At 55.5% G+C, this 15,945-nt stretch overlaps 1 protein-coding gene across 5 annotated transcripts in view; it reads right to left on the bottom strand.

The window, feature by feature from the left end:
• MIDEAS (mitotic deacetylase associated SANT domain protein) overlaps window positions 1–15,945 on the bottom strand; it is a 66,634-nt gene that overhangs the window by 32,047 nt on the left and 18,642 nt on the right. For 2 of the 5 annotated variants that reach the window (XM_034993100.1, XM_034993097.1), the window contains exon 1: window positions 8,745–9,825. The exons of the other annotated variants lie outside the window; for them this stretch is intronic. The gene's annotated coding sequence lies outside the window, so the exon portion shown is untranslated. Of the gene's footprint in view, window positions 1–8,744; window positions 9,826–15,945 lie in introns of those variants that run through there. 5 annotated transcript variants of the gene reach the window in all.

Genomic DNA, 15,945 nt, shown 5'->3' with positions numbered 1-15,945 from the left:
GCCAGGCCCAGCTGGGGAAGCTGAACAGATTCCAAATATTAAGGGTTGCCAATGTTCACTTAGTCCATTCCTCGTTCCACAAGGCAGCCAGAGAAGGAAAGAAATTAGCCTGCGGATGCACAGCCGGGAGCAGAGCAGGGCCCAGAATCAAGAACTCCAATAACAAGACTTCCTGCTTCCACTTAGGCAGGCCACACCTTTTGGCAAGACATTGGGCAGGGCCTGGAGCCAAGGTGAAATCCCAACATCACAAAAAAAATAAGGCCTTCTCCTTTACCACCATCAGCATCTTCTCTAACATTTCTTGAGGGTATTACTATGTGCCAAGATGGTGCTAAGTGCTCTACCCATGACGCTGCTTAAAAAACAAGGTAGGTGTTAGTATTCTCCCCCTTTTTCCACGGAGGAACCTGAAGATCCAAAGGGTCCAGTCACTTGCCCGAGGCCACAGGAGTATAGAGGTGAGGCAGGGACTGGAACCCACGGCCCTTTCTGCAAACTTCCTCCCCAGGGCTTCAGGCTCAGCCTCCTGCTTGGCAGCTGGGATCCATGGCACAGCCTCTGGACTGCTCACATCTCCCTGGAGAGCAGCTTCAGCGGGCTTGAGAACCACCGTGGTGTTCTGGAAGCGTGGCTGGGCAAGTATGGTGGCTGAGAGAGGCGCGGAAAGTGAGCGGCTTTGAAAATGAAGAGGCTACTGGTGATCACCACCACAGGGGACCGTCTGTCGAAGGCCCAACACCTTCTGCTCAGGAGGAAGCCACACCCCTCCCACACTCCCCAACCCTACATCCACGGCTGGCAAACAGCTCTTTACACATAAAACCTTGACTCTCCCCTGCTTGTCAGATAACCTAACCCCTCAAGGGACGCAGGCTCCTGTCCCTTCCCCTGGCACCCTAAAGTCTGGCTCAGGTCAGCTCCATGACTGGGTTCCTCCTGGTGACAATGCCCCCTCCCCCACCCAGGACACTGAGTATCAGCCCCAAGCCTAGCAACCTGCCTCTTGCATAGTGCTCTCGGAGAGCCTTCATCTCAAGAACTTGAATTCCTAAATAAGGGCTGTTCATTGTACATCCTAATTAAGGGAGACAGACAATGCCCACCCGCTCCAAAAATCATTGGTCCACATCTCTATTTCATGGTGAATAAAACTGAAGCCCTAGGGGCGCCTGGGTGGCTCAGTTGGTTGAGCGACTGCCTTCGGCTCAGGTCATGATCCTGGAGTCCGTGGATCGAGTCCCGCGTCGGGCTCCCTGCTCGGCAGGGAGCCTGCTTCTGCCTCTGACCCTCCCCCCTCTCATGTGCTCTCTCTCTCATTCTGTCTCAAATAAATAAATAAAATCTTTAAAAAAAAAAAAACAAAAACAAAAAACTGAAGCCCTAAGAGGTGAAGTGACTTGCCCAAGGACACACAGCTGATTACTTGGGTAGAGGCGTGGTCGGGGCCTCCCAGGTGGATGTTCTCACACCCAGCACTTCCGGGCAATCCCAGGTCCTTGATGTTTGGCTCATGTCCTTCTTGGGAGGGAGGTGAACAGGGGTGTCTAGCGTGTGGTGTCTGCATCGGCCCAGGATCTCCTGTGTGGTCAGCTCCAGAAGGTGCCAAGACCAACTTGGTGGATTGGGGCAGGCAGTGAGGAGGGTGTCTTGCTGGTTTGGAGGAAAAGAGTAGGGACAATATGGCTCCCCAATATCTGCTAGTGACTGAAAAGCACAAAAACTTGCTGCCAGCAGAGGGGGTGTCAGCATGGCTGCCTGGGCCTCCACGAGGAGCTACGAGGTGGGCAGAGGCGCCTGCCTCACGGGCCCAGCCAGCCAGTCGGAGCCGCGCCCTTTCTCAAGCCCCGGTCAAGATCCAGGGCCTCTGCCAAATGCTCACACATTCCATGCATTTCTTCAGTCTCTGAGCAGCTGCTGCAGGGCCTTTTTTCCTGTGTTGATTTATTCTTTATTGTTCCTGAAATACACCCAGAGGCCTTTGGCACCAGGCACCGGCAGATCATCCAGCCCAGGCCCCAAGTACACACCAACCAGGTTCCCTGAGAGCAGGGCCCAGCCTGCTGGAATGATGGACCCCAGGGGTCAGACTCAACAGCCGGGAAGAGAGACCCAAGATCCCACCTACCCACCCCCAGCCTATGGTCCTAGAACTGATTCCAGGGCTGACTACAGAGTCTGGGATGTCTGGGGAGGAGGAGATACTTGGAAAGTCTCAGGGAGACCTAAGCCAAGCCTTTCCATTCCTCCCATGCATGAGCAACGCCCCCCCCCCAACACACCCACAGCTGACCCTCAGGTGTCTGTTGCCCTCTGCAGGAGGGCCTTGTGGCTCAGGCTGGGCTTCTGATGGCCCTGTGAAGTGTTTGGAGAGGGAGGCCTCAGAGGGGTTTTCCCCTGCCCTTCCCAGCCCAAAATATCTCCCCTAATCCTTGGGTCTAAAGGAGCCTGAATTCCTACCATCAGCACTTCATTCCAAGGGTCAAAGCATTGTTCCCTGTGCACGTGAAAATAGCCCAAGGAAGTATGAGCTGCAGGGTAAAAAGAGCCAGGGCTTTAGGGTCTGACAAAATGCATCCCAGCTTCTCCAATCACCAGCCTCTCTGTGGGTCTCAGTTTCCCTATCAGTAAATGGGCGCAATATCCTCGCCTCATAGTTACCATGGAATTAGATGAGGTTAGCACATATATGGAGCGCCTGGCACAAAGTAAAAGCTCGATAAATGTGCTTTCCTTTCCCCTCTGCTGGGCAGGAGTGGCATCATTGTCAGTCTTCAACACCCCGGGAGGACCTGAATCGTCTGATGCTCTCAGTCCTGCAGCTGGCTGAGCACAGGGCTGGCCCTCGAGAGCAGGACAAGGAGCTGAGCGGTCCCAGCAATGGTGTCGGGTTCTGCAGGCACGCGGGGCATCTGGCCTAGGGACGTGGGGGGGGGGGGACACACCCAGCACAGGCCCCTCCCGGGCTCCGCTGCGCCAGCAGAGCCTGCAGGGACGTGGTGAGACAAGAGTCCCCGGATGATAACTGCCAGAGCATCCGGGCCCACCATGGAGCCTCCACCCTCCTGGGCTCACCCGAAGGAAAGCAATAAAAGGGAAAGTACCATCACCTGAGGGAAGCTGGGGAGGGGGTGGCCAGAGCAAGTATGAGCAGGGACGCCAAGGGCACCCTGGCCTGTAGACGGCCAGTAAGCCTGTCCCAAGGCGACCACAGCGAATGTCCCACAAGTGCAAGTGCCCGCCTGGTTATTTTTGGCACCTCTTCTGCCCAAAGCCAGCAAGGAAAGGCAGCTGCTAACAACATGGAAGGGCTGTTTATGCTCCAGCGTGCAAGCACTGAGGCGGGGACAGAAAGAGCACCATGCAGCGGAGGCCTCGGCCCCCTTTCTTCCTCTCCCGACTGTCCCCATAAGGTCCCATCTGCCTGTCACATAGTTGACATAGCATGGGTACTTCTGCTTTCACTCAGATCCAGTCTCCCAACCACGAAACACACACACACACACACACACACACACGCACGCACGCGCACGCATGCACGCACGCACAAATAAGTAAGCACGGAGCCAGCAGCCAGCTGGCGACTGAGCCACACCCAGGAACGGCAGATGACTCCTCCGGGCAGCCCTCCCACCTTCCAAACTGGGAGGGACAGGGACCAGGGGCAGGACGCTGGAGCAGCTCCTCTTTCCACCCGCCCCAGGTGAAAGTGGACACAGAGCGGAACCTCAAGCAACTCACTGTCTCTGCACTTCCCCATCTGAAAACGAAGGAGTGGGATTCCATGTCCCACAGTGTCTTCCAGCTCTGGCATGACTCCTGGGAGCTGGGGAGCCCAGGACTGTGACCCGGGCCCAGCTGCGGAGGTCAGACACAGCAAGGTCAGGTGGGGGGGAGGAGCTGAGCAGTAGTCAGGTACATTCCCCAGGAGCTGCCAGAAGGCTGGGGGGGGCGGGGGGGGCAGGACCAGGGACAGGAGGAAGAGGTAGGAGAGAAGAAAGGGGGGAGAAAAGCCAGCCTACGTGCACTCTCAAGAGTTGCCAGTTATCACTTAAGCTTTTCTGAGCTCCTTTCTGAGCTCGGGGGCCCTCCCCCTCAAGGAACTGACAAATTCTGGCAACAGCAGGCTGGATTGGGCCTCTGTCTGCCCAACTGCTGGAAAAAGATGGGAATCGAAATCCCTCACCATCTCCTTCCTCTCCAGACCCCATTTCCCCAGAGAAGTTGGGCAGCCTCACAGGGAACCCCCTTCTGGCTGCAAGCCTGGTATCTTTCCCCCTCTCCAAGCTCTGGCCTGGTCAAATCTTGCCCTGGCTGCTCCCCTCCCCCTCTTCGTGAGACTCCTGGAGGAAGAAGCACAGCCTGGAAAAAATAACCCACAAGCTCCCCACAAGCGGCTGGGGAGAAAGGCAGAGGGAACAGGGAGCACCTTCCCCAGCCGGCCACAGCACGGGGCTATGTTCCAGGAAGAGCAAGAGCAAGAAGGGCTGCCAGGGAAGCCTCAGGCCCCCAGCCCCCCTCTTCCCCACCAGCTCCCCACGCCCCTTGCAAACCACAGCCGGTAATCGAGTCCCTCAGGGAGACCCGCCACCCCCACCCCAGCAAAAACCCAGCTCTTTTTTGACATGTGCCAACTTTCTTCTTATATAATATCTCAGTGTCTCCCCCACCCCCCTACCCCACTCCACCCCTGCTATTTCAATTGGTGAAAGAGCCAAAGTGCTCTTTAGAGGGACAACTCCCACCCTCAGCTCCACCCAAGCCTCCACTGAGGTCACACTGGGAGGCTTCAGGTGAAGCAAAGACAAGGGGACTTTTTCCGTGGCTGAGAAAGCAGCCTTCCTCCCACCCACGTGAGCAGTTCAGCCTGAGGCCTGGGCGGGTAGGTTCCCGAGAGTACAATCTGATCTCTGGGAAGTTGAGCCCTTAACTCTGGGCTGCAGGGACAGAATCCCTTGCAAAAGCACATAGGCACCAGGATCTGGGCCCGTCTAGGTGGGCGAGGATCACACAGCTCTACCCGGGGCCTAGGGAGTTATAAAAGGAGCTTCATTCACACAGGCCCCAATGCCCTGGAGGAGCATCCTCCTACCATAAGCAGGACACGCTTCATTTCCTCTTCCCTGGGAAGAGTTCAAAAGGCAAACAGCTAAACTTGGGAGGGACCAGTGAAATGATAGCCACCATCTGTTGAGTACCTACTATGCACCACTTTGCATGCATGATCTTGTTTAACCTGCACAGCAACCCTACGAAGTACTATTATCATCCTCATTTTACAGGTGAGGAAACTGAGGCTCAGGAAGTTAAGCAATGCCCAAAGCCACACAGGAAGTAGAGAAGCTGGAGTAGGAAGCCCCGGTCTGCCCAGTCTTCGTTCCTGTGCACCTACTGAGCTTCCTTCATAGTCACTGCCCAGGTTACTGTCCACACACCATCCAGGAATGGTGTTCTGAGCGTGGGGGTGGAACTGGGTGTGGCCAAATTTTGCTTGATGGCTCTGGAATCCGAACTGACGCCCCACTAACTGTTCTCACTCCCAAGTGTGTGGCTGTGAGAGCCCCTGTAAGTATATGTGTGTTGGGGTAGAGGGAGGGTGATCTGGATTCCAAATAGCAGTTTCCAACACCAAAGTTATGCTGTAATGCCTCTGATTCATAAAATGAGCTCACAGTCTCAGGGTATCCTGAATGTTGCCTCGAATGCAAACGCAGATCCCTTAAGTAAGACCTGGGGATTTCAGGTCCACCTAGCTCCAGCCCTGTGTGCAGTTTATTTAGTTCAGCCGCACAGAGTCACTGCTCCACTGGGCAGGAGCAACCCCTCCATTGGAATGCAACCCCTGGCTGCATTTCCTGCAGCCTATGGTGAGTCAGGGAGGAATGGAGCCCCCCAGCTGCTTCTATACTGATACTCGCGTGCATACACACATGCACACACACACAGAAAGGACGCCAATTTGGCCTGGCCAAAGGAAATGCCCAGGTTAGCAGATTCCCAGGCAGGAGGCTTCGCACTCTTTCACTCCGAGGTCCCTCTGGGGTCAGAACGATCAGATATATTCTCCAGCTCTCTGGAAGGCCAGCTGTAGTGCAGGGCCAAGAAACTGGGTTCACCGGCACCAGACTCACTCGTGGACTGACCCTCTTGAAACCAATGTTATGAATCCCAGCATCGGGACTCGCTGGGCCCACCCCACACAAGCCCTCATTTTTCTCATGGAGATCTTCCATTCATTTGTTCAACTAACATATACTAAACACCTGCTAGAAGCCAGGCACTGTGAGAACAACACAGAACATACACTAGGGCAGAGATTATGGTAATCCCGAAATGGACTTTCGGCGTTTCACACACAGAAACTTCACTGCAACTGTGCAAAGGAGTTCAGAGACTCTCTGAGTTTATGTTTTGAGCACCACAGTACGGTATGTACAGAAATGACTACATAAGGCGGAAATGAGTGTTCAGAAGAAGGCTGAGGCATCTCCAAAGAGGTGTCATTTGAAACAGGCCTAAAAGGATCAGCAGGAATCTCCCAGCTACTTGTGGCCATCCCACTCCTCCATGAGCAAGGTTTCCTCCTGGGGGACCCAAGCTGCAGGAGAGGGGCCATCAAGGCCAGATTCCCAGACTGGCCCATTCCCCTTCCAAGATACTATGCCCCAAGTGCTCCCCCAACACACACATCCTTCTCCCACTCCTCTCTTCTCCTGGCCCCACAGGGCAGCCCTTCCCTGGGTTCTGCAGGCACAGGCAGCCCTTAACTGAATCTGTAACTGCATATGCCTTTTTTTTTTTTCTCATTCCAGGGTACCCTTTCCTAAAGTGAGGTGAGAGTCTGCCTGGCACTTGGAAAAGCCACAGCGGGCAGTGGGCAGACTGTCCCAGAGCAAGCTGTATGGTGGGGGGTGGGCACCCTCTAGGCTCTTCACCCCCTTGTCCCCTAGGAGCTACTCAGATCACAGTAACCAGCCAGAGGCCAATCCAATTACAGTGGAGACAGGGCCTGGACCATGCAATGAGATGGTTTATCACAGTAATTGAATGTTTACACCCCTATTATTCACTGTCCAGAGCAGGAGGAAAAAGAGGACCGGTAAATTCGCAACCTGGAAAGGTTTCTCTTTTCCCCCTTGGTCCTGAAGCCATCTAACTGCCTGTGGAAAGGGTGCATTTCTCTGATTCTGTGCCACACCATCCCTGGGAGGTTCTGGAGCAGGACAGGTGGTATTCTCTCCTCAGCCTGGCCCCACAGAGGAGGAGAGGCTTCTCCTCAGAGCTGCAGTCTCTCCACCTTCACCAGGCCCTCCAGTTGAGCTTCAATCCTGAAGCTGCAGGGACAAGGAGAGGCCAGCCGTCCAGGCTGCCACCGGGCCAGGCTCCCCCTGCTGGAGCAAGCCAGACCTCCCCTCCCCCCAGCCACAACTGCCAACAGGGATCCCCTGCACACACGTGCCACGGAGGCCTCCACAGTCAGCCACGGTGAGCCAGCTCTCCTCCCATCCCACCGGCCCCAGAGCCAGGCTCCACAGGCTGGCACACTGATTCGATGTGGGATGGTGGAAGCAGGAAGTAGCCACCAAAGTTGTGACCAACAAAGTTTTAAATGGGGCGAATAACTTCCCCTTTCACCCTTCCAGCAGCTTGCTCTGGAGGCTGGGCTGGAGTACCCAGGGGCCTCCACTTTGGCAGGAGGCAGGTACTTCCTTCAGGTCTGCCTTCCTTGGGGCTGAGGCTTGAAAATCCCAGGGCGGCACCAGGCCCTTAGCCAGAGGCTTGGGTGGGGGGCCCCAAAGCGGGGGGCAACCTGGTGCACACGCTCCTGTAAGCCTGAGTTGGGAGGGTATGACTACCTCCACCAAGCCGGCCATGTGCGGGGACCAGACAAAACCCGGGGCCCCGAGTTCCGGGCGGGCACCCACAAACACAGCACGCGGTGAGGGGCGCGGAGAGCTGGGCAGGCCGCAAAGGCGCGGGCGTGCGGGGGCGGGCGAGAAGGATGACAGGTCTGAGGTGCGCCCGCAGCGCCGGGGTGCGCGGGGCGAGGCCGGCCCGCCCGCCCTAAGCGCTCCAGCTTAGGCCTCTGCTGCACTTGCCCCAGCTCCCCGCCGCCCCTGCACGTCTGTTCCCCCAAACTCCCGGCGCGGGCACAGTTTCCCTGTCCACTCTGCCGTGCACACTGGCAGGACCTGGGGAAGGGGCTCCCGCGCCAAGTTCCTGCAGCTCGCGTGAGCCCCTCCCGACGCTTCCGGGGCCTGGGCTCGGTCACGCAAGCCGGTTCCCCCGGACACCACGTTTCTCTCCGGCGGAGGAGCAGCCGTAATACCGAGTCGCCGCCGCCGCCACCGCGGCGGGCCAGGCGGCTCGAGAGGGTTTTCCTGCCGGGGCCGCGCCCGGGTGGGCGGGGGCCGCGCGCGAGCTGCGTAGCTGCACAACACGGCGGGCTGGCGCGGCACACGCAGCTGCGGGCCGGCGGTGCTGGCCGCGGAGGCGCGGGCTGCGGAGCGGCGAACGCACGTACACACGCACACCCCGCCCCGGCCGCCCAGGCCGCAGAAGTTGACGCGCCGCGCCCCCCGCAGCCCCGCGCCCCCGCGCCCGGCCGCGCCTGCAGAGCTGCAGCCCGCGCGCCCGGCAGCCACCGCCTGCGCGCAGCCCGGGGTCCCTGGGCCGCCGCCGCCAGGGCGGGCTGCGCCTCGCCGCGTGCAGGCCTCGGCCGCCGGCCGGGCAACCCCACTTACCCGGCTCCTGCCCGAGCTCCAGCATCGGCTGTCCCCCTTCCGCCGCGGGCCGCCGCCTTCGGTCACCTCCCAGGCTCCAGCCGCCTGCACGCACTCCCGGATTTTAAAAACAAACAGGCGCCTCCGCCTCCCCGCGGCGCTCGCAGGGCTTCCGCCAGCCCGCGCCTCCCAAGGCTGGGAAGTTTGCTGGCGGGGCCCGGGCCGGACGCGCGGGCTGTCACCCCTCGCTTGCGGCGCAGGAGCCTCGGTGCACCCCGCGCCCGCGGTGTCTGCCTCGCGATCGCTCTCCCTCCCTCCGTGTCACCCCCAGTCCTGCGATGCAGTGTCAGGATTGCACTGCTCTGACTCATCGGTTGAGCTCACAGCTTGAAAAAAAAAAGAGAGAGGGCGAGAGGCAACAGCGAAGGAGGAGGACTCTCTGGCGTGCTACAAAGGATTGCACAACTCCGGGCTGGGAGCTGGGAGCGCCGAGCGCCCAGCGGCCGGCCGGCGCGCGCGGCACGGCGGCGAGCAGGAACCAGCTCCACCACTTCATCAGCACAACTGTCTCGGGTCGGCCTCACAGCCGGCAGGCCTGGCGCCGCCCACTTCCTGCGACCAAATAAGGCCGGAGAAGGCGTCCTTAAACCTCGGGCGGCTGTCCGGGCTGGGGATTTCCAGCAGACCTCGCCTCCACTCCCGAGGGGGTCGCCCTCCTCCCTCAGCCCAGGCCGGCGCCCCCGATGGCTTTGCTGGAACCAACAGGCCACGCGGCTCGTTCCTTTCACATCAAGGTCAGAAGGAGACGGTGACGAAATGCTTGGAAACCCATCGGGCCTGCCAGGAAAGTGTGTATGTGATGTTGGGGAGGACACAAGTCGCTTTCTTCCACAAAGAGAACTCTGGTTTTGGATACGGTAAATCATGCACAGTCCTCTCTAAGGCACTCTATTTAAGTTTCCCCAAGTTTCACTTTTGGCTCACCAGCATCCTAGTGGTGTAAAGGTTATTGAGAAACGTCCCAGCCCCTATAAAAGACCCAGTTACTGAGGTGATGAAAAGCTCCTGGGTTTCATTATAGCAACTGAAGGCAGTTGGGGCAGCTTTTCACTGCATGCCCACATTTCCCCTCCCTTCCCTCCTAACCGCCCCCCCCCCCAATCCCATGCCCCCTTGCCTGGCTGATGGGAAGATGAGAAACATTTCTGCTGCTCAGGAGGTTCTTCTTGGCCCCCACATTCAGTGAAGCTCCAGGGCCAGGAGAAAGTCCAGGGGAGGTTCTTTCCATTTGTTTTTGGGGTTTTTTTTTTCCCAAAGAGATGGGTCAGAAGGAGGTTTGCCTTTGAAGGAAAAAACACCACGTCCTGGCAGCTGCTATCTGCCGTCCAGTCCTGAGGAGCAAATGCATCTCTTGCTTTCTCAGGGAGAAGGGGGAGAGGCAGTGGAATGGGATTCTCCCAGATCCTCTGAGCCTGCAGGGCAAGGGCCTTTGCCCCTAGGGAGCAGACAACAGAGACCCACCCTTGCTCCTGAGGAGCACCACTGTCCCGTGCTGTCCCACCCCTTTGCTGGCTGGAGCACCTGTGTGCACACAGAGTTCACACCTCACCCAGGAGGAAGAGGGCTTATTGTACCAGGGTAGAACAGATATGGCAAAAGAAGAACTACCTAAAGCAGTCTCATCTTCCAAATAGAGATAATTATGCCAGGGGACTGCACCAGATGACCTCTCTTCCAGTTTAAAATCCAGGATTCTGTGATTGTAAAAAGTGAATGGAGGAGCCAGGGAACCCGCCTCCAACAAAGAAAAGCCCAGGCTCTAGGATTTAGCATCTGCAATGACGGTATTGTTCCTGACAATACTCAAAGTGCGTCCCCACACAGCCTACTCAACAACCCTACGCGTGTGAGAGTTTTATCCCCCTCGTTTTATGGACGAGCACACGTTTGGATAGGTTAAGTGACTTGCGCAAGATCACAGGGCAAGCCAAACATTTGTCACTTCTCTGTTCCTCTTCCCAGCTCCCCCAGAGGAAGACAGTGAGCAGTTGAGGGACTGGGGTGCTCAGGCATGCAGGCCCGGCCCCCAAGTAGAGGCTAGACTCTCAGGACTCCTAGGCAGGGGTTTGGTGTAAAGGCTTTTTGTTTTTTTCCATTTGTCTGATTTCTTCATTCCCGCTGACACCTCATCCAAGTGAGGGAAGCAAAAGCAAAGCCACTTGGTGTCCAGTGCCCACGGCTGCCAGGTCTGCAGGCCTCTGGCCATCCTGTCCTCCTCTCCCCCACCCCCAGGGCCTAACCCTGAAATCTGGCCTCAAGCCAGCCCAGAGCAAGCCCAGGGATGTTCCCAACCAACCAGAAAACCCAGCTGGGAAGCACATTCCTAGAAGAGCCTGCCACCATGAAGCCAGGGCCCAACCTCAAGGGAACGAGTGGGAGCCACTCCAAAGGGCACTCCTCACTCAGCCTCGTCCCGCCAGGACTTCCTCCCTGTCCCACGCGGGGCTGCTGGGCCCCGGGCCCAGGAAGCAGCAGGAGGAGCAGGGGGTAAGGTGGCAGGGGTGCATGAGAAACAGAAGTCAGGGACCCGGAGGAGTCCCGCTTATCTGGGAACAGCACATCCCTTCACCCCAACTCAACTTCCAGACTCAGGCCATTTCAGAAAGAGGAGAGGAAGGAAAGGGGCACGTGTCCGTGCAGGGGAGGAGGGCTCAAGATGGTGTCCGACGCCCCCCCACCCCCCTGCAGGAGAAGTCCGCCTCCCACAGGCAGGCCGATGAGGATGTGCACGGACAGCTGCAGCTCTTCCGAGAAAGCCCTGGAGGTCAGTTTGGCTGCAGATATGACAGTGCAGAATCACTGACATGTGAAGTGAAAGTTTTGGTTTTAGAAGCTCTAGTCTCTGGGGCAGCCAAGAAGGGTGCCCTTTGGAGAAGAAAATAAGGTGTTCTAGGGACCTTCCCCATAGAGCGGGCTTCTCTCGACCTTTACAAGCTGCAGGGAAGAGAGGAGCACAGAGCTCCAGGTCCCAGGGAGTGTGGGAGGCAAAGCACCCAAGACAGGCTTACAAACTCTGGGTCCCGATGAGGGCAGAAAATGGCCTTACAGAGGCTTCCTGGGGCTGTACCAGCTCTCTGGACTTGGCTCCGAGTGCCCGTCACTGCCCTGAGTGGCCATCAGCAGTGTCCACTTCTGGGACAGCCCAAGACCATTAAAAAGCTTCCGAGGGTGAATTCTGTGGTATTGAATTATATTCCAATAAAGGTGTTACTAAGAGGGGGAAAAAAGCTTCCAAGGAAGCCAGGTCGTCCCTACCCACACACCCACCTCCATGAACTTTCTGCTGCCATCAGTCACTATTTCAACAGGGGTTTTCTTCCCCCCGAACCCCAGCCTGCATTCCTGCCCTTTTTCCATTGTCCCTTCTCTGTCAGGATCTTTCCATGGAGGCCAGCACAAATGGTGCGTTTCAGCGAATAAGCAACCTTTACTGGAGTCTGGGGAACTGAGGAACAAATACAGTTGGGGAAATTACAAATCGACAGTGCTGGGTTCCTTGTGTCCCCACTGTCGTCTCCCTTTGCAGAATAAAGGTGCCGCCTCTAAGACCTCATTACCTACAGTTACAACAGAAGAAAGACAGGTTGTGGGAAAAACAGTGAACCAGGACGGAGTCTTGCCAAACTACAGCTAACACCCTGCGTGATCTTAGGAAAGTTGACACCTCTGAGCCTCACTTTTTTGGGCCCATAACAGATGTACTGAATTTGTTACATGGACAATGAGAGAACACACACCTTCTATGGGCTTGGGAGAATTCCAAGGGCAAAAAACTGCTTTATGACGGTATCATGCTATGTACCCTTAAGGGGTTACAACTGTCCTTATTTCTACTGTTTTAGCCTATATCCCCTTCTCCGAAAACTAGCTTCTTTCTTTCAAGAACCTAGTCCAGGCAAGATCTTTTTCCCCCCTGAAGACCCCTGAGTCCATCCCCATCCGCCTCAGGGTGACCCTCTGCTGGGCTCAGCCCAGACTCTTTCCAACCCTGACACACAGTTCCATCCGGGTGTCCCTCCAAGGCTCGCCTCCCAGTCTCTTCATGTCCTTTCCACCATTCTTCTTCCCCAATGCCACCCACCAGCCTGAGGAGGGACGCTCTTTGGATGGCCATTGCCTTCTCCTCACCCTTTTTTGTCATGTCCTTTCTGAGGGGGCAGGGAGCTCAAAACCACCCCAGCCAGTAAGTTAAGCCACCGTGTGCCACGAAGTCCCTGCACTGTCTTCTCTTTTACCCTTGAAAACCCGGGAGACCCTCCTCCTCCTTTCACATTTACGTCACCTGTTCTGGGGCAGGGCCACGCCTGCCACACCAGCCCACAGCTGGCTGCATCCTTTGGCCCTCCCACCTACCCTCACCTCCACCTCCCTCTCCTGCAGGCCCGGGCTAGGTTCTTAGTGCCATTGTCAGGCCTGAGAGGGAGCTTCTGCAGATGTCCCCAGTTGCTGCTGTCATTCTGGGAGCAACATCTGGCTGGGCATAGTGGGAAGGACACAACAGGTGTGGCTGCCAGGGAGGGCGGGCCAGCAGGGCCACGGGGACAGAAGCACCCTTTCTTCCCAGAGCCAAGGCCTCCTTTCAGCGCGGTTCCATGCCCCCTGCGGAACCAGCCCCAGACAGACTCCATCACTGGCTATTCACGGGAGCTCAGCTTCCCTACCTTGTGGCCGTGGGCCAGGAGGAACAGGACCCACAAGATCGAGTGTGTGCAATGGGGCATGCTTTAAAAACATTATTTTTAAATGAAAACAAATACTGATAGGTCATGGACTAGAATCCCAAGTTCGTGTTCATGGGACTGTACGGGTTAAGAGCAAAAGCTGAGACCTAAATCCAAATCTTGGCTCATGCTAGCTTGATGACCTTGAGCAAGTTCCTTAACCGCTTGGTTTTCTCATCTGCAAAATGGAGACAAGAGCTTCACAGTATGAGGCACACATGACCGTCTTTTGTAAGTGTTGGCCATTGTTTTTTCTCATCTCCGGATCGATCCCCTTGCTTCTGGCCTCGCACACCCACCATCCTCACTGCCATTAGAGTGCTCACATCCCTTTTCAATAGTTCCCAGCATTCCTCCGCAAAAGGCTGAGCCCGTTAGCCAAACTGTTAGGTGTGGACACTTCAGGCATGACTGGCTCTGTCCTACTTCCCAGCCCCAGGGCCACACAGCCTGACAAGCTGAAGTTCTTCAAGATGCCTGCTTGCTCACACATGCTCCTCCTCCCCGCACCTTCATCCACAGGTAAACCCACACCCCTAGTCTCTCATCAGACTTGAACTCAATGGCAACTCTTCCAGGAAGCCTTCCTTGACCACTCCAAGCAGAGGAAGGCCCCTGGAGTATATACAGCTGGAGCCCTCCTGGATCTCCTTTATCAGACTGGTGCACAATCCCCCAGCTACTGTGTTAGTTACTAAGGGTTCATAGCTGCCCCCTTTTCAAAGGGAGCCTTTGCTGGCAGAGAGCTCTAAAGCCAGTGATTGATTAGGGGGTGGGGCAAGGGGATGGGTCGAAAAGTTCAGCCCCCTCATCTCAAGGTGGAACCAATTCTGTGATGGTGCAAGTCATACTTCTGGGATCCCTGTGGGGTCTGGCTGAAGCTATGGAGCTCCAGCTGCAGCACATCCTTCTTTTGCTTTTGCATAACGTCCTCCCCAGCTCTAGCCTGCTTCCTTCATCCCCTTCCCCGAAAGCACTTCCTAAGTCAATCCCAGGCACCCCTCACTGCCTCTGTCCCTGCTCCTAAGGAACTCCCGTGGCACCCCCTTGTTCATCTTTCCTCCATCCTGATATATTGTTCTGCATATTGAGCTATCTCCTTACTAGGATCAGAGCACAGTCTAGATCTTAGTCGCCTTGTATCCTTGGCGCCTACACATGGTGGGTACTCAGTAAATTCTTGTTGATAAATGCACAAATAAAAGAATACATGTGAAAATTTGAGGTAAGCAATAAAATGTAACATTATTATTATTATCATCATCATCACTGCTTTCATTACTATTTCTTCCATTCCAAATGCACGTTTTAACCGCTCCGAAATCAGGATGCATCTTACAATCAACAGAGCATGTCATGGTTTATTTTTTTAAATTTTTTTTCAGAGTGCATGTCATGGTTTAAGCAGCAGCTTTTTCTCTTTCTTAGTTGTACATAAAATAATGGTGCATCTGATAATTACTGGTGTCTCAGGCTCAATACTCCTACTGCTACCCCCACTTACCACTATCACCACCACTCCTATTGCTATTACTCCTACCACCACCACTACTACCAAGGCTCAATCTCCTGGGTTCTGGAGCCCACAAGGCGAAGTCCACAGAGCTGAGAGGATCCACTGCCTGGGCTCAGTAGCTGTGCAGCAATCAGCTTTCATAAAGTGATTTGCAATTTCCCAGGGATCAGAAGGACCCCTGTTCCAGACACTTCCAGAAACTCCCATGGAAGCAGGTCAGTGTGATGTGGAACAAGCTCCGGAATGGGAGTCAGGAGAGCAAAGTTCTAAGCCTGGTTCTTCCTCTGTTTTCTGGATGGTCCCATGCAGCACCTAGCAACACATTTATTAAAGGTCTACTAAATGCTTGATGTGATGTGAGCCCAGGGGGTCCACCCAGCACCCTGAGAGGAAGCCATGATTCCCATTATACAGATAAGGAAACTGAGGTTCAAAAAGGTGAAACACCTCTTCCAAGGTCACACAGATGGAATTCAATCACTGGCCTCTCCAAGTCCTTCTCTCTGATATATGAGGATACCTTCCTGGGCTTGTGTTTTTCCAGTAAGGAAGGTGAATAATTAGGAGTCACAGACTGGAGGCTCACAATCCATTCTCACCCCCAGATATATTTTATTTGACTCATATAATGTGTTTGATTTGAAGAGAATTAAATTTACTATCAACATTTTTTTTTTAATCAGGAGATTTGAACTAAAAATCAGGATTTCTGGGGGGCGCCTGGGTGGTGCAGTTGGTTAAGTGTCCGAATCTTGGTTTCAGCACAGGTCATGATCTTGGGGTTGTGAGATCGAACCCTGTGTCAGGCTCCATGCTCAGCTCGGAGTCTGCTTGGGACTCTCTCTCCCTCTGCCTCTCCCCCTGCTCTCTCTCCTTCTCTCAAATAAATAAATCTTTTTAAAAATTAAAAAAAATAATAAAAATC

Source organism: Mirounga leonina, unplaced genomic scaffold (genome assembly GCF_011800145.1).
Source record: "Mirounga leonina isolate KUSES-001 unplaced genomic scaffold, KU_Mleo_1.0 Mir_82, whole genome shotgun sequence".
Lineage (NCBI taxonomy): Eukaryota > Metazoa > Chordata > Mammalia > Carnivora > Phocidae > Mirounga > Mirounga leonina.
The sequence above is the reverse complement of the archived record's forward strand: the minus strand, read 5'-3'. Positions and strand labels throughout refer to the sequence as shown.